The sequence below is a fragment of the Schistocerca serialis genome, chromosome 1 (genome assembly GCF_023864345.2).
Source record: "Schistocerca serialis cubense isolate TAMUIC-IGC-003099 chromosome 1, iqSchSeri2.2, whole genome shotgun sequence".
Taxonomy (NCBI): domain Eukaryota; kingdom Metazoa; phylum Arthropoda; class Insecta; order Orthoptera; family Acrididae; genus Schistocerca; species Schistocerca serialis.
In genome coordinates this window covers 602,339,041-602,357,717 of record NC_064638.1, presented here as the reverse complement: position 1 = coordinate 602,357,717, position 18,677 = coordinate 602,339,041, and positions in this window count along the sequence as shown.

Sequence of the window (18,677 nt, the reverse complement as noted above, 5' to 3'; positions counted from 1 at the left end):
GTAAGTGACAGCACAACACCACAGTAACTACGTAATGGTTATTGTGATGCCGTAGGACCCACAGAGTATCATTATTAGTACTACTATTAATATTATTATTAGTAGCGGTGATCAGCTACGAAGCATTGGCAATCTTAAGTCTTCCAATTTCTTCTATTTCAGAATTAAGTTGCCAAACAATCAAGTTATTTACAAACAGTAAATATAGCGCACGCATTTAACTTGCTTCCATTCTCATTTTAAGTAGGGGTACAGGCAAACAAGTGTTCCAAGAGAGAGGAGTGGTGCTGAGAAAGCATTTTTTTGCAATAATTGTGATTCTCAATAGGGATAGTTGGTTTTATTTTCTGAGGAGGAATTGTAGATAGCACACTCAATGCACTGAGAATTGTTTTAACATTATCTAAAAAATCTTAAAAATAAGCAGAACCAGTTGACGCATTTCGTCATCTGTTTGTGGTTTAATAAATGACCTACAGGAACTAAATATCATTTATGTTTTGCCATTCTAAAAATACAACCGTTCAGAGAAAATAATTTTTCTTTCTGAAATTTAGTTAGATACTAGTGTTGTTGATGGTAGGTCGAGGGTGCTAGCTAATGACTGATAGCACTAAGGGGTAATGGTATCAGAAAATTTTGGAACCATTTCAGTAGACTAATGTGAAGCTACTCCATTGAACATACAAATTCAGGGAAGCCAAACTGACGGTTTCTGCTTACTCTGGACGTCTTACGAACCACTTGAAGGGCATTCCTTATTTCTCCTGAATCCTCTACATTATGAAAAAGAATCAAAGTAAAACATTTTCAAGGCTGCCAACTGACCGACTCTAGTGACTCATTGTATACAGCGAACATTTCTAAATGTTTCTGTTTCTGTCGCGCGTAGGTTTCTGTAATAGTGTAATTTCATGCTGTGATGCTGTTGACGACAGGACGGGAAAGGGCGAAATCTTGTGTGTGGTGTCGGTTGTGATTGGAGCATACCTTTTAAGATGCGCAGGGCAAAACTTTCGAAACCAACAGATTAAGGAACCATCCCAAGTAATCACACGAATTATTTCAAAACAAGAAAACTGTTGAGCAAAGGAAAGCGTCTTATTAAGTGAATGTTAACAGGGGTGGGCCAAATTAAGCATGGGATTAATGGGTACCACACTAGGAAACGGGATCTTGTACCAATGAATGTAACAGATTAGATATATTGTCGTTACACATAAGAGTACCCACTAACACTCATAAAAAACCATTGAGAAAAGGACAAGGGAATAAAATTCTGAAATATAAGCTTGGCACAGATGTGTGAAGAAGATGAAACACGGTTACATTAATAAGTAGTGGACACTATCAGTGACTGCATAAGTTATTAACGAAAAGTAGTGAGTATACGGAAAGATAGGAGCTAACACCACAGGGTAAACAAAATGTGCATTGAGAACAAAGAACTGAAGTGAGCAAATTAATTTTGCCTCTGAATGACGAACCCACGTGTGACAATAACCTATCTTACCAGAACAAACGGAGTGTGAATAAAGTTGTCGGAGGCAGTGGTGGCTGCAGAATTCAAATTACGCCTTCTCTTTTCTAGTGCTTAAAAGCAGACGTCCTTCCAGTGGCAGCAAAGTTCGTCTCATCAGTAATTTCTCCTGCCCTAACCTGAAGTCGTTACTCTGCAAAAGCCTAACGAGATGCGTTTGCTCTGCAAAAGCCTGAAGTGAAGTCATTACTTTATGAATACCTAAAGCGAAGTGTGCTCCTCCCGCCAGATCTGGAACTGGGCTGTTTTTCGAGGTACCATTGTGAAAACAGCCTACCCGATGCTCTGCACATACACAGAGCGAAAAATTGCGGGCTGTCCCGAAAACAGTACGGGGCAATCAGAAAGCGGGGTTCTGAAAGTTTATTCTGAGGTTACGTAACGAACTTTCACACGCCCTGAGGGAAGCCACACTTGCATAGAGACGTCTTATCTTGCCTTCTTCAAAGAATTCCCTGTTTCTTTCGATAGAAAAAGCGTATCCAGTAATCCTCCCGGAGAAAGAGCTGGGAGAAAGGACTGCACAGGAATACTAATATGATTACCTGCAGCAGTGTGTCTGACAATAGCTCAACAGCTTTCTAGGGCCAAATTCCTCTTAAAAGCACTCTTATCACCCACGTTCACCTTGTAGGCTTTAAAGTCTTCGAAACCTCCACCAACTACGTAGGACAGGTAGAAAAGCCAACAGTGCAACGAAAACAGCAACTGGGTACGTTAATCCACATCTGCAACTACAGAGCAGGGTAGCTGAACGATTACTTGATCAAGGGAATTTGCATATCATCTTCTGAAATATGATAGCGGACAGTTTCAGAGAAAAATAGCTACCTAACCCTGTCCATGTCGAGTAGCACCAAGAGCGCTGCAGAGCGTGTAGTGAGTAATATTGACGCTCTCACATATGATTTAGCCAAACAACTTGCTTTCTTGCTGAGACCATTGGTTGGCAAATGTCCACATCATACACGGAACTCAGCTTATTTTATCAACATACTGGGACTCTCCACCTAAGTAATTCGGATCTGTTAGTGAGTTTTGATGGAGTATTTCTTTTTACAAAGAGACACCGGGGCACTAATTGGTAAACAATTTCATATGGGCATCTCTGCTTTGTTTCGGCACGATCTTTCTTCAACCTATTTTATGTTCAAACCAGAATGTTTTGAACAGTGGCTAACGTTTCTATGGAGGCTTTTGAGGAAAGAGCACTTGAATCAGCGGTCCTTAAACCAACTGTGATTTAGAAGTATGTGGATGATAATTTCATAGCGTGGCCCCAGGGAGGATATAAGTTAAAGGAGGTTTTACATCATCTTAGCTCCACTCATAAGAACATTCGATTTCCTATGTATTTAGAGAAAGATGTTTGTCTCCCATTCCTGGATGTGGTTAGACGGAAGAGCGACGCTCTCGGGAGATTCTGTTTATCGTAAGCCCACTCACACTGATTTGTACTTACACTCTTGAAGTTGCCATCACCCATACAAAACTATGAGTGTGCTTAAAACCCTTGTACACAGAGCCCATACAGTATCGGATGCAGCTAGTTTGCTAAGGAACTTGCACATTTAAAGTCAGTGTTTAGAGACAATGGATACTTTATCCGGAAAATTAACGTGACATTCTCAGCTAAAACCAAGAACCGGAAAATGAATAAAGAGGAGAACGCGCCAGCAAAGTCCCTGGCTTTTCTTCCCTTCATTGGAAATATTTCCTTCAAAATAGTAAGAATCCTTAATAACTTTCAGATGAAAGTGATTTTCGGCCCACCATCTAAGATTTGGGACCTGGGGGAATCAGTGAAGGATAATTAGTTATTGCGGAAGTTAGCAATTTACAAAATATCCAGCCAGTATGATATGGCCTATATAGGACAAACAATACGCACCGTGGAAGAACGTTGCACAGAACAAACGTTGTACTCGCCTTCTGCAACCCAGCAAGTCTGCAATTGCGGAACATTATATCTCTAACTGACATTCAATGGAGTACGACAAAATATTAATTTTGCTCATGGCAACATCTTTTTGGGACTCCATTATAAAAGGATCTGCTGAAATACGCTTCGTTGGAAATCTAATGAACCGTGAAAGTGACTCCCAGATGGATTGTGCGCAGAATCCCCTCATTTCTGAAATTTGCACCGTGTGAAGACGCCAGAATACTCCCATGGCTATGACAAGTAGCAACGCTGAAGACAGCTGATCTCGCAATTCCACCAGTAAGGGCTCTGCCGCCGGGCGCTGTGGTCCTTGTGTCACCGTGATTCAAACGCATGCGTGGCAATACTCTCACCGGAGCGGAGAACATCTTCGTCACTCTTCGATGCTCACCTGAAGATACTGGCAGGTGTCCAGTCGAAACATCGTGGAGTGCAGTTTACGACGACCGGCTGCAATCTCGAAATCTCTTAAAACGGATATGAATAAGAAATTACATGCTGCCTTAACTCTATGACAGTCCATCAATCGTAATGCCTAGGGAGTGTTGGCGTGCCAGTCTCTCAACAACGCATGACCGATTGTTTTCATGTGCTGGCCACAGTAACAGCCGGACACCTTCCGAATCGAGCTAGTATGGGACACCACAGACAACATGCAGTGTTACGTATCTTGTTAGGTGATAACGTCACGAAGACATCGATAACAGAGAGCAGTCCCCGGTCTTATACATTATGTACACATGAGTAGCCCACACCATCACACTAGGTCTGGTAATGTTCATTTTCAGCAGAGCGCTCACAAACATATAAACATATATGCCCGTTGTGATACTTTACACAGAACCACACTCGTCTTAAAAAACGACGTGATGTCAAGAGTATAGTGTTGTCGCTTTAGGCAACAGTGTCTGCGCACCTTTCTCTTCCTCCAGCAGCGAAGCAGTATCATCGAACGTTAAGCTATTGGACACAGCTCTGCTGATATCGAATTCCATTCCGACATCTGCTTGCAGACGTTTCCTTTTGCTACGCGAGGCATAACACAAACTTTCTTTCGGGCGCTAGTCGCGTTTGGCTTTTGAGAATCTATGTGGAGTTGAGTATGACTCATCTGAATACATTGCTAGCATAATTGCATTACAGTAATGGCATTCTGACCAGTGAGAAGAACAGTATTGAGGAACGAAAAACGCTAGTCCATGGCACTACTGAAGTCAATTCCGACACGTATTGGCAGACGTTTCTTCTTGCTACAAGGGGCAGAAGACAAATAATCTTTCGGGTGCTAGTAGCATGGAGCTCTTGCATTCGTCATGGCTTTGAGTATGCCCATTCACATTGACATCACGTAAGCGCAGGCTTTCACAGCCGTTGTCACAGTCAATAAAATTCGTCTAGGTACATGACTACATTGTCAATGTGTCAGATTCTCCGAAGTTCCGGCCACTGTTGCTAAGGCCTTCGTCAGCGTGTATTTGTTAACTCAGCTAGTTCCTCAAATGGTTCAAATGGCTCTAAGCGCTATGGGACTTAACATCTGAGGTCATCAGTCCCCGAGACTTAGATCTACGTAAACCTAACTAACCTAAGAACATCACACACATCTATGCCCGAGGCAGGATTCGAACCTGCGACTGTGACAGCAGCGCGGTTCCGGACTGAAGTGTCTAGAACCACTCGGCCACAGCGGCCGGCAGCTAGTTACTAACTACCTAATTAACTAGATTTCATTTAACACCGTGGCAATGTAGTCACATACCGAGAAATATTTAATTGACATCTATATCATATAAGTATGACAGTCATGGCATTCTGACCAATGAGAGCAGCAATATCGTGGAACGATAAACGTTAGGCCACGGCACTACTGATATCGAATTCCAGCACGTGCTTGTAGACGTTTCTTCTTGCTACAAGAGGTATAACATAGTCTTTCTTTCGGCTAATAGTCACGAGGACACTTAAGATTCGATAAATCAATTGTTCAAATGTGTGTAAATTCCTAAGGGACCAAACTACCGAAGTCATCGGTCCCTAGACTTACACACCATTAAACTAACATGTTAAAAACAACACACACACCCAAGCCCGAGGGAGGATTCGAACCTCCGGCGGGAGGGGCAGCACAATCCGCGACAAGGCGCCTCAAATCGCGCGGCCACTGGGGACGGCTAAGATTCGGCACGAGGTTTAGTATGCCCCTTCTTAACGCATCGATGTCATATTCGCTTGACAGTTATAGTCTTGACCAATGAGAGCGTATCTTCTAGCTACACGACACGTAACACAATCTTGTTACACGTTATCGTTATTCGAAATCTATACCTAAAAGGGAAAACAGTTGCGCAATCTTTCTGTAGATGTGGAATTTCGATGTTGTCCGCCCTGCCTATTTTTTGCGGTTGTGCTGAAAAGTCAATAGTTTGTAAATCTAAGCATATATATATATATATATATATATATATATATATATATATATAATGACAGTTTAATGTTTTGTATCATGTCGCCTTCGTGGTGCTGCAATTTTGGTGAGCAACAGCGAACAATAGCCTGTCGGTGCTAGATGGACCATGATAATATTTGGAAGAGAAGCAGAGCTGCAATGGATTATGCCTCTGTGCAAAAAAGAGAAGAGATTTTTTTTTCCAGTGTGACACATTCTCTTCTGCCCCGTGATGAATGGCTGTGGATGTCGGCGCCTTAGACGGAGTCAGGCGGTTCCGGGACAAAAGCCACCCTGATGGAAGGAGCCGCACAAAAAGCCAGCACCGGCAAATTGGCCGCCGCGTATCGGGAAACAATTGACAGCAGCGCTACGCGGCGTCGACGTCAGCACTAACGGCTCCGCCTGCGCTTCGAACTGGTGCAGCAGGGAGACAATCACCTCAGAAAAACTCTCTATCACTCGACTAAACGAAGCGGTGCCAAGGGCGTGGCGGGACAGACCGCCGCCTAGAGTGGAGACACGGAAGGGACACGTAAACTGACCAAAAAGAAAAGGAAGAAGAAAAGACGGTTTAAGAATTTAGCGGGAGAAGTGCACGAGTTCTCCCAGCACTGCTGTTCGTGTGTTCCGCTTACGAGAAGAAGCCCTCGCCTTGCCCTACGAATGCTGACACAACGCCACTTCCGCAGTGTCATTTCCGCCAAACAGCATCATAGGGAAAAGACAGCTGTCGAACAGACGTCTATCGCTAACACTCTTTATGTGGCCACAGTGCGTTAGACTCACACAGATACCGCCTACATAGTTCGTTCATGTTCAACAATAGAATTCTTGCTCCTACTTCTCTACGTTATTGAAGGGCCTCAAAGGTCAGCTACCGTGTGCTGAAGCTAAGTTTCCGAATTTCGATTATTTACTCCGACTATTGGTTTTACTGCTTAAGAAGATCGCTTCTTTTCACTATGACTTCAAAAACATTTGTGTTCAGGTTCGGATGTCTCTCTCTGCACAAGGTGTCGATCCAGTGCAGGTCTTCCCAGTGTTCCCTACAGTGTTCTGATGTTGAAACTTTGTTATACGTAAATGCATTAACCATAAACATCCTATAGCCTGACGACTCTTTTCATTTAAATGCATCGGAACGTTAGCAAATCTATAACACCCCCTCAGAGTCTCAACAAGTTTTACGCCTTGTCAACTTACAACGATTCGTTTCAAACTGCAAACCGGCCATCAAGTTATAGTTTTTGTGGTTCTCGAAATTAGTTAGGGAGGATGTCCGAATGTTTCCTTTAAAAATAACATACTTTGTTTTCTTCGACATGTTTTACATTTTGGAATGTCAGCTCCATCACAAACGACCGCATCGTCCACCCGACTCTTTTACTGGAACTTTGGTTCCTCTATAATTTTAAGAGCCGCCACACCGTGTCAGTTATACGGAGATAGTAGTACTAAGGCCTAATTCATCACCATCCAGCAGACTGTATCTGAAATGACAGCTTTATAGTGTCCACTTATAGCAGTATATCCGAGGCCAAAACTGTTCCACATCGTCTGCGATAAAGATTATGCTAGCACAAAGAAGGTTCTCAGAACAAGGAAGGATGGAGAGTGCTACCAATAGCACTACAAGCATGTTATTCTCGAATGCAGTGTACGGGAACCAACTGCATGTAGGGGTAAGGCAATAAATTTTAAATTTTTTTATTGGAAACTTCCATTCTTTTATTTCTAAATGGTTCAAATGGCTCTGAGCACTATGCGACTTAACTTCTGAGGTCATCAGTCGCCTAGAACTTAGAACTGATTAAACATAACTAACCTAAGGACATCACACACATCAATGCCCGAGGCAGGATTCGAATCTGGTATCGTAGCGGTCGCTCGGTTCCAGGCTGTAGCGTCTAGAACCGCACGGCCACTCCGGCCGGCAATTTTACTTCAATTTATTCAGTAAACACAGTCGTGGTCGCATAAAAGTTGTTACTTTTTATTTGTGGCTGACCGGTTTCGAACTACATCGGAGATCATCATCGAATCTATATTTCTGGATGATAGGAATCGCTGGCGTGGAGCTGTCGTTGAGCAGTGTTCTCAGATCCAGCACGGTCAACCTGCTCCAAGCCAGCGATTCCTATCACCAAGGAATGAAGAGTTGATGATGATCTCTGTAGTCGATCGAAACCGGTCATCCACAAATAAAAAATAACAACTTATATGCGATCACGACTGTGTTTACTAAATAAATTAGAATATTATTCGAACGCTGTTTCATGGAACAATGTTCCGAAAAATTTTACTTCAAGTTGACACTCTGAGAAGACGGTTCATAGCCCACCCGCAATTTCAGCAAGTGCTGCTGAACTTCTGCTATTCACATGGTCAGCACTGCTGTTCGGTTGCACTTAGAGTGTACTTGATTCACGGTTCCTGGCCAATAAGGGCCAAAAGAGAATCACGAATTGCAACGGACGCGGGTAGCGAGGGACCAAAGCGTGATTGCTTCTCCCTCTTGTTTACCATCGTCCATGCTAACAAGGTGCTGTTTCAATCTTCTATGCCACCCTCGGAAACTTTACAGGCAGGTGGTTACTTCCCAAGGTGCCTCAATTGCACACCTTTTCATCGCGAATATTATTTTAGTGAACTCTACTGACTCGGAGGCCCCCACCTAACCCACATCTGCAGTCCTGTGCGCTAGGATTTGAAGTCCGATCGACGTCGACGTCGTTAGAGACAGACCACAAGTGCAGAATGGTTACGGGGAAAGAAATTGGCAAGACACGGATTTCAACCGGCATCCTCCTGCATGTGAGGCCAATAAGCTAATCTGCGGGCTAACCATTGCTCAGTGTTTCCAGAACAAGAAATTCAATGACTTACAACAAGGCGAATGGGCAAGTGCAGTGGCAACAGCGTGAACACATTCAGTACAAGTATCGTGTTACCCAGTTTCCAAGAAAACTAAAAATTGGCTCTGAGCACTATGGGACTTAACATCTGAGGTCATCAGTCCCCTAGAACTTAGAACTAATTAAACCTAACTAACCTAAGAACATCACACACATCCATGCACGAGGCAGGATTCGAACCTGCGACCGTAGCGGTCGCGCGGTTCCAGACTGAAGCGCCTAGAACCGCTCGGCCACAATGGCCGGTCCGAGAAAACTCATTATGCAATATCTGCATGGGTGTATGCTTATAAATACGTGCGCATGTTTGATGGGCGTGTTCTTGTGCCTGTATATGTGTGAACGAGTATGTGTGTACGTGCATTTGTACGTGCGTGCGAATGCGTGTGTGTGTGTGTGTGTGTGTGTGTGAGTGTGTGTGTGTGTGTGTGTGTTTTGAACTTCCTCTGAGACTTCGATCCAACTTAATGAGCGGATGGACTGCTGTTAGTTGTTTTTGTAATGTACGGCAATCACAATTTACATGCTAATAATAAATAAAATGAGACAAACACTGCATGTAAATGAACTGGAATATCAGCCTCATATTTTTAATTTCTAATGCATGTCTCTCGCTGGATAAGCTTGGTTTCCCAAACACACATACAGTCACATTAAATGAAAGGTTTTGTCTGCCGGCGACTTAGTTGATTGAACAGATTTTCGTTAGCTGGTGGGGTAATGAGAAAGTATCGGTCCCACTAGGAGTACAAAATAAAAATGAATGTTGCTAGCACATTATAATGGTAACACTAAGCAGAGCTTATGAATACCTTAATGTCTACACTGACACTGTTCTCTTCCGCCAGCGGATAGTGTGGTGTTATTCAGAAACTAAAATTAAAGGATACGGTCACTGACATATACATGGGCAGAATAAATTGCGGTCGGTCATACTTGGATTGTCATATGTGAGCTTAATTACCCACACATTATCGTTATCATTATTTTATGATTGACAGAAATCATATGTGGGTACCTTTCTTCTCTTTTACATTCCTTTTCCTACTCAAATGAGCAGATGGACCGATGTAGGGCTTTCAATTCTCTTCTGTAAAATCCCACCGACCTGGTGGTGGAGCAGAGTGAAGTCTCAGCTGAGCACCCGCGAGAGCACAGTTCCATTCTAATCATTTACCCTGAAATGCAATTCCTGTATAACTTTTATTTCGGTACCCAGTAGAGAGCACTGATTCAGAAATGGGGCCATGGTACAGTGAAGTTGTTTTCTGTCAAATCTCAGCTAGATATTGTTAATTTTATTCCCTCAATTGGGCGATGCGCAGGCTACAGCGATGTTGCTGCTCTTCAACCATACAAAGTTATATATAGATAAGACAAATACATTGTTTAAAGCACATGTGGTAGTTATGTGATAATTGATATTTACACAGCGAAAGTATTGTGATTGTTACAACATGACTGAATGAGGTATCATGACGCTGCTAGTATCTTGATGATGATGTCGATGGTGCTGCTGCTTGTTCAAGTGATACCGTCGATTATGACGCATCAGGTGGGATTCAGGTCAGTATTTTGAAAAAGATGCGTCTACTCTGCGTAATTCCATTGTGTAGGAGACATCACTGGTTCAAGGTGCACAGCTTCTTGTTACTTGGATGTGTGGAATAGCTGAAAGGATGGTGAAGATATAGAAATGTGGGATGAGGGAACTATGCCCTTAGGTCGTAAGTCGCAGTACGGAGTAGGTGTAAGAGGGTTGGGATATGAAATGGATATAGGTATTGATTAGGAGACGTGGAGATGATGAAGTTCTTTATGAATCCTACAGAAGTGTAGAGAAGATGAAACTACCTAAACTAATGAGTCCGGTTGCCTGGAAAACGAAGAGTTTGTTCTGGGACTAGGCTATTTTTCCATCATTGGTGCGAAATTGAGTGAGCAGTAGAGTTTACCTTAGAGAGAATTTGAGGATGTTGTTCATGAAGGAGAGAGGAAATTGTTTGGATACATAGAAGTGTCAAGAGGTCATATGGTTAGTGTGAGTTCTGCTTTGTTTGGGGAGTATTAGGTTTGCATTTGTAGAATAATATACGATGATGCTGGTTACATGTATTACAAGTTGATCGGAAGTTGAGGTTTGTGCTCTGTTTGTGGAACTGGGATTCTTTGGACTGGAGACAGGTGGAAGGGCTTGTACAGTTATTTGTTAAGTGGGTGTTGTACATCAAGCACAATTGGCAAAAATATACTTATGGAACGGATCTTGATGATGTATTCATGTGAATACACTATTTTGGACGAGAAGGCTAATAGTGAAGTATGATTCAGTAGAAATCCTAACAAAGTGATCAGCACCGGTGGTGGTAAGTATTGACAAGGGTTTACTGATTCCATAACCTAGCATTGGGTTAATTTGTACCTACATTCCTTCAATGGTGATACCTGGTTCAGTCCCTTTGATGATGGCAGAGAAAGTAGGAGGATGTTGTGGAACAGTGTCTGTGCGCTCAACTGCACAACTTTTACACAGTCCAAACTAACCACAGTCCCGAATGATGATGATTGAATGATGAGGACAACACGAACACCCAGACCGGGGTAGCAAAAATCCCCAACCCAGCCGGGAATCGAACTCAAGACCCCGCGATCCAAGGACAGCAACGCTAGCCACTAGACCACTAGCTGCGGACCAAAATGCAGAACATAACAATGCTTGCATCTGGAACATGTTATGGTTGTTGTCAATAGACACATACAGTAAATTTCCATTTGTAGTACCCATGATACCAGTCACCACTCCTAGTACTTAATGGCTTTGTCCTCTACTTGTTTCCAGAATGCCTTCCTGAGGTAGCTATCTCGGACAACAGACCACAGCCTACGTCAGCCGATTTTCAACAGTTTTCTGTAGACAACGGCATAAAACATGTAACTACTCTTCCTTTTCACCTTCAATCAAACGGTGAAGCTGAACGTTCAAAAGTGACGCTGAGAAGCTCTGTTCTTAACACGCTTACGAGCAAGCATTTCATTATTTGTACTTCTACTTGTCACAACACGGGAAGTCATCAACAAAATTATTACACAGTCGTCGACGCTGTACACTGTTACACCTTCTGCAGCTTGTTCCACCGGGTCATACAAAGTTTCAGCCACAGGACGGAATTTTGTTCATAGTTTTTAGCAGGAAACAGCGTTGGGAGTACGGTGTCATCACACAAGAATCGGGTCTTCCGTCTTATGTCTTTCAAGGCATCTCTGAGCTGCACCTGCGTCACCACAATCAACTGTGGCGTTCTTGTATCAGTGATTCTATCGCATAAAGTCTTCCCACAGGCCCTGCACGTCACCGCCGGACCTACACCCAGAGCCGATGTACGTGGAGGCTCCGCCGCTGGACAGCCGCCAAGATGGCCCTGGAATTCCGCCTGCTGTCCTCCCAACCACGGCGCTTGTGACCTCGCATGTGTGACCGGTTTTTCGGCCAGTATTCTCTGTCACTCTCAAGTCGGATACTTGGGGCAGACCTGCTATCGGCCTTTAATGCAGTCCTTGTCTCGTCATCTTCGACCGCATTCAAACGTCTTTTCGCCGTCGTCAGATGACCCAGCAACACATAACAATGGTGCAGAGGTTGGGGGGAGGGCAGGAATGTGGTGTTGTCCGAAGAGTGAGGTTCCTTAGTAAAGTTGGAACCTTACGACGGAATCACAAGCTAAAAACAGTTGCTACCAGACGCAGCCCCGAATGACAGACGTCGGCAAAGAAACGACTTCAGGAGGTTCGGTACGCCGCCGTTGCTGGAAGGCTGCTTCCATCAGAGTACAGCACAGCTCGCCCCACTCTTTGAAAGCTCAGATCCAGGAGCACAGTACACTAGCATCAGTAGTTAGAACTGTGTACCGTAGTTAAGGTTAAATGAATGTTATATTTGACTGTCATACAGTAGTAATCAAAGTAATTAACTGTTATCAATCTCTTCGGCGATAGTACTAAATACGTTTTGTCATACATAGTGACATGGATTTTATACAAGTTAAGTACTCGTACATTGAATAATTTTACTAAACTGAACTAATATTTTATATGTGTTATAGTAAAGCTCAACCTCCAGTAGAAGTAAAACTAGTGAACTTTCATCAAGGCTTGCTAGCACGTACATAAAAAGAACTGGCAGCAGCAACGGATAGATGGGAGAGTGTTAGTGATGGAAAAAACACAATTAAGGTGATTGTACAATTAAGGTGATTGTACATTATAGTGGTGGTGGTGGTACAAAAATCTATCTCCAATACCATAGATGAACACTATAGGAATAGGCAACAGGATTTACAAGAGGAGTGACAGTGGATGACTGTGGACGTGATTCTGACGGTAACACTGGTGATGACCGGCAGCGGCAGGTTGGCGGCAAAGCATGATGACGGCGTTGGGTAAACGACGACACAGGTGACCTATACATGTAGTGACGGACGACAAGTGTTGAAGACGTCTAACATCGTGATGAAAATTTATTCAAGCACGTTGAGTGATTCCGAATGTCGCTCAGGCCATGAATGAGTAATGGATATTTAACCTTGGAATGGCAGTTATTGCACTGGACTGTTTTTCTAGCTATTCTACTCGGTTCCTCGAAGATGTAGGATCAAGGCAAGTCCAGCTAGAAATATTTTTGAGGGGACTACTGGGTCCGACGTTTGTCTTACAGTTACGAGTGTGGGAAACCTTTGAAGAATCTAGCAAACCTGATTTGAACCTGGAGGATGAAAATTGTGTTCTAACGCGGTAAAATGTAATTCTGATGTCTGTGGTTGTATCGGTACGTATTTCAAAAAGAGTGAAGGTGGTGAACTAATAAACATTCGTTCTATTGTAGCTGGAACTACGGCGCACCAAATGAATGGAGCTTACTCATTTGTATGACAGATGGGTAGATGGTGACCATCTCAGCTGGCATGCCAATACTTCATTTGGAGAATTTTTTAAAATTATTTTCCAGTCACCGCCTCAAAGAGTAGCGTAGTCTGTTTAAGCTCCAGAACATTGTCAGTCGTGGTATATTACAGTCATATATCAGACTTTCTGCTTGTAGGGTATAGAGGGCCCCAATTGGGAATAAATTGGAAGTGATTTCAATTTCTGACATTTACCTTACAACCAACGGAAACCTGCCGGTAACTGCTTTTGGAACATCTGAATTGGAGCTCTATTTTATCATTTATTCGAGACAAAAATATGAAGGAAAAGTGTGTGTTCATATACTTGTGTAAGAGAGTGAAGCACATAACTTGTTCATCAGGTGCTTGGTAGTTGAGCCAAAATTTTTCTGTATTTACCTTTGTGTCACATCTAAGAGGAAACGGACTTCATTTGTCACTGCGATAACTACTGAAGAAAGAAAACTGGTTTCACTTCAAGTATATAATATATCGACAAAAACCAATAATTGAAATAATTTTAGTAAGTTCGCAAAAGTTCTCTGGAGACATTAATAACTGGATTAGAACCTCTCAGAGGAAATATAAAACAAAGAGTATGATTTCCAGACATGATAGAAACCATAGTGCTTGCAATGACACTGAGATGGCATGCTTTTATTAAAGGATTCTGGTCTGCTACACTTCTGTAGGCATCGTTACAACAGCGTAGCAGACCGGAATCCTCGAATTCGCCATCAGTGCTGTAAGGACCGAAATACCGATTCACAAACGCGATCACTTCTTCACTCCAGAAATACTTTTCTCCACCTTTCCTAAATCAGCAAATCTTGTTCATACATTGCTGCACTATCACCATTAGGACTACTGTCATTGCAGATAATGGTGTACAAGAGATAACAGTTAAATACAAGACTAAATATTTAGATCTTTAGTCAGTGCACGGTGCTGAGAAACTTCCCTTGACAAAAAACTGTGGTAGAATGGAGTAAGAGTTCGAACCCTTGACATAAGGATTGTTGTGTTGTAAAGGTGCGTAGGGAAATTAGAGAAAAATTTACACTACGCTGCAGGTTCAAGGATTTATTCTGGAGTAAGCATATTTGTGAATGTTCAACCAGTCGGCAGTACTATGCATTTTGCCAATGACTGAGGTAAACACTACCGCTCAACTATAAGTAACGTTCTCCTATAAATTATCTGAATGCATGTTGTCTGCTCTTTCCGACATGGCCGACAGAACAGACAGAACTCATTCATATACTTGGTTCACCTCGACGGGCAATGAATCCACCACCTTCAGTGCGGATGCACAATTACGTTGAATCTCGAAGTCATGTGCATGGAGGACATGGACGGGGTCTGTGTATAGATGGAGCTAATTGGGAATGGAGGTCATTTAGGAGATGTGCCGAGGTAGTCTGCACATTGCGATGAACACTGAGTGCAAATGGCGCAGTGGTTAAACAAATGCTTAGTACACAGATCTTGTGTTCGAATCGCAGTGCGGTACACATTTTCACTTGTTGCCGCTGATTCCGCATATAAACCCAAAGCAGCTGACATCAATAGTTCCTTCCCTTTCGTTTGTTTCTCCTCCTCCACCCCCCCCCCCCTTGCACATAATATACATAATATTCCGCATGGCGTCTGTTCTTTTGGGCATGTCCGAAAGCACAATGCATTCCTATAATTGATTCTACTCGATGGTAAATGAATCCACCACCTTCAGTGTTTATGGACAATTACGTTCAACCTCCTGTGGGAATCTCAAAGTAGCGAGCATGGAGCATGGACGACATGGACGTGGACTGCAGATTGGTGGCACTAAGTGGAAATTTGGGTCAGCCAAGAGGCATGCCGAGATGGCAAACCAGCTTCAGACGACTCATCGATCTCGGAAACCCTACGGTTGAGCGTGCCTCCTTTCCCATCTGCCTCAGCAGTTTGTTCAGACAGTCCGTGAAGTCTCCCCCCCCCCTCCCTGCCGCCCCCACCCCTCCCACTGCCACCTGTGCCTTCCCTTAACAAGCTGTCCCTGGAAGACACTGACATGCAGCAGCAACCCAATGATTCTATCCCTGGAAAACACACTGGTGTTGCTTCTGTTTCTTGGGAAGATGATGTACAGGAAGAATTGGAATGGCCTATGAATACCGAAGGCGGGTGAATTCCACCAGTTGCGCCCTCACTACCTCATCACAGAGAATGCCATGGCTTTGAGCATCTTGTGTGGTCTGTCCCAGCTGGATGCCACAGGTGGACTACACGTCTCAACAGGTGGTGTGCCAGAACAGATGTATCACCTAATTACGATTAATGCCAACACTGTCCGTGCACTGCATAAACTGGTGATGCTCCACGATACAGAGTGTATTGTGGTGGAGTTTGACCTGGCCCTCTTGCAAGAAGTGCATGTTGATGGTTTTCTTAATCCATTTGGGTGTATCTCTTTCGTCTTTCGTCTCCCATCCGCTGGATACTGATGGCGGTGTGGCAGTCCTCATCTGTGAAGGGTTGCCTGTCAACGACATCCAATATCTTCCGGATGTGGGGCATGCCTCCAGCAGTCCAGGACCCAGGAGGTGAATGGAATGCTCCTCCCTCTTTGTGGAGGCGGTCTTGCCACTTTTTGAGAGGCGGCAAGATGTACTGGTGCTGGATGGTGATTTTAATTCCACCCTCAACCCCAAAGATCAGCCAACACATTATTCGCCTTGCGCAGAGCGTGCCTTGATCGTCGACCATCTCCATCTTGTGGACTCGTGGGGATATGTTCATGGTGATCATCTCGGTTTCACAAAGTGCACAGCACTTTCTTCCACTTGCCTGGATTGCTTTTATATCTTGTGCTAGCTGGTGAGGGAAACCCAACTGCCAGAGAGTTGACCTGTTGCTCTTTCCGACCATCCGGTGTACATTTACACCATCACACTCGAGCACCAGAGGGTGTGGCATAGACGTGGCGTTTGTAAGCTGAATGAGGTCCTACTGGAGTCAGCTAACTGTCGGCAGCTTATCAAGATAACTTCAGATTCACGTCACTGCTCTGCAGAAAACTTGCTCTCCATCACATAAGCAGCTTGGAGGAAGAAACCCCTTTTGATGCGCTGCTGTGTGGCGTCATTTTCTCCTGAACGATGTACAACAGTGAACTACGCCAAAGCATATATCACAGCCCACACGTACTGCCACCTCATAACGCCACCTTGAAGGGATTGGTGGTGTGAACCCACGTATGTGACCATGTGCTTTGGTAGCTCTGTCAATGTACTGTCTTGTAGCCAATAGGCGACGACGGTTCCAGGCCCTGATTTTCACTACCACTGATGATGAAGGCAGGTGACAAGAAACCCTTTGTCGCATTGGACGCCCCTTTGACTTCCATTATGGTAGGCTGCACGCTTATCATCCTCATTAACTGGCTGTCATTGAAAAATCTTCCAGCTCACATTTGGCATGATGATGGGGCGGGCATGGCAATGGAACTGGAGGCATCAGTTACGGAAAACAATGTCCTCATTCCTACCCAAGCAGGAGCTGCTAACAAGTCACTTGGCCCTGACCGCATCCTCCTCGAATTTAAGCGTGCCTTCTGACATCTCTTAGCGTCCACGTAGACTGTTATCTGTGGAGAAGATCTAATTTCTCCCATGGTGGTGGTCCCGATGTCTTTCTAGAAGGCCTCGTTGTCTATATTCAGAAATCTCACGGAGATCTGCGCATCAGTGATTATCGCCCACCTGCTGAACAGTGGCATGAAGGTCTTTACTCGTTTTTAGCAGTGCGACTTACGAGGACGGCCCTTCATGTCATGTCCTATGATAAGGTGTCACTAGGCGGATTGTACAACATTCGGACAATGCTTCGCTACTACAGGGATATGATAGTCCTTACTCGAATTCAGCAATTTCACACGGGTTTAGCGTCCTTAAACATCAACCTGGCATTTGATCGGGTCGATCATTCTTTTCTTAAGGCTGCCCTCCATTATATGCGAAGCCTGTAAACTATTGTGGAGGTGGTCATACCTCTCCTGCATGAAGCGACACCCCTGCTCCTGTATGGTAGGCTCACACAACCAATCCTGCTCAGATGCTTCGTGTGACAGGGGTGCCCCTGTCGGCGCTGCTATACTTATTCGCCATAGAATCATTGTTATGTGGCCTCCGACAATAACTCATGGGGCTGCAGGCTGCGTGGCCTATGCCGACGATTTGGTCCTCTGCCTTCGAAGTGGCGATAATGCCCAGGCAGTGCTTCTGTGGGTGCCGGCCAATGTCAAAGCATCGGGCAGCTCCGTCAGTGTACGTACATCATGAGCTACGTCAATCGCTGCAGGCTTGCCTGAAGGGATGTTGACCCGCTCAACGTGACCGGTACCTTAAGTTGCCTTGGCATCGATTTTACCTGCGACGCAATGCGGCCGTCACCTGCAGACGACTGCTGCAACAGATCAGGTTTGCACTCGCTGAACATCTCCTCCGCTCACTTGATCTGCAGTGTACACACGTCAGCACCCGCAGTCGCGAATTCCTCACGTGCCGCAAATTCTTCTGGCTCCAGACATGTTAGCTGCGACGGGGTTCATTTTTTAGCCAAGGAATGGTCTCGAAAGTGTATTGCGAGTCCCTTACCCTTCCTCAAGATCAACGAGTTGTGGGACTTACTATGTTTCACATTGAGATCGGGCCACTTCTGTCAACTCAGAGTCGAAAATGTGGCGGCCTTGCCAGACTTCCTTATAGCTTACAGCTAGATGGATATGCCCAGCTTGGTTGGCCACTCATGTGACGTTGGACATCCAAGCGCCCTTCCATCCCATTGGACTCTTTCTTTTCTGGGGAACAGCTATGTTTCTGCCTCTTTGTCACCTGTGCGCTTGTTG